The sequence below is a fragment of the Etheostoma cragini genome, chromosome 20 (assembly GCF_013103735.1).
Source record: "Etheostoma cragini isolate CJK2018 chromosome 20, CSU_Ecrag_1.0, whole genome shotgun sequence".
NCBI lineage: Eukaryota > Metazoa > Chordata > Actinopteri > Perciformes > Percidae > Etheostoma > Etheostoma cragini.
Window position 1 is genome coordinate 3,143,646 of NC_048426.1, and position 523 is coordinate 3,144,168.

Here is a 523-nt window from a genome sequence, read left to right on the forward strand (position 1 = left end):
ATGAGGATCAGCACCTCAAAATCTGAGGCCATGGTTCTCAGCAGGAAACCGATGGAGTGCTTTCTTCGGGTAGGGGGTAAAAGTATCACGCAAAATCATATTTTGATTTATAGTAATGACCTTTGCATTACTTGACGTATTGGATTAAAAAGACCATAACCACAGTTACCAAAGATATACAGAGGAAAGGAAAAACAGACTTTGTAATGTTCTTGTACCAAGACCTTTTCAACAAACCAGCTGAAAACGCTAAAATCCAATTCAAGGGAGTTTATAATCGTATTGGAGGAATAACACACTGCTCTGTCAGCTTACATTAAGTGCTGGTTGAAGGGTGCTGGGCTGTGTTTGGTCGTATTCTGTCATGCCCTGGGGTATAAATAAGTGAACTGAGAAAAATCAGTGACATTTCCAAATTTGCCTGCCAAAACAAATCACACGATGAAAAAATTCTGTCTTTTTCTGTTGATCACAAACCTGACTGACAGTTAGGAGAACAGACAGGTGAGTGAGGCTAAAATAA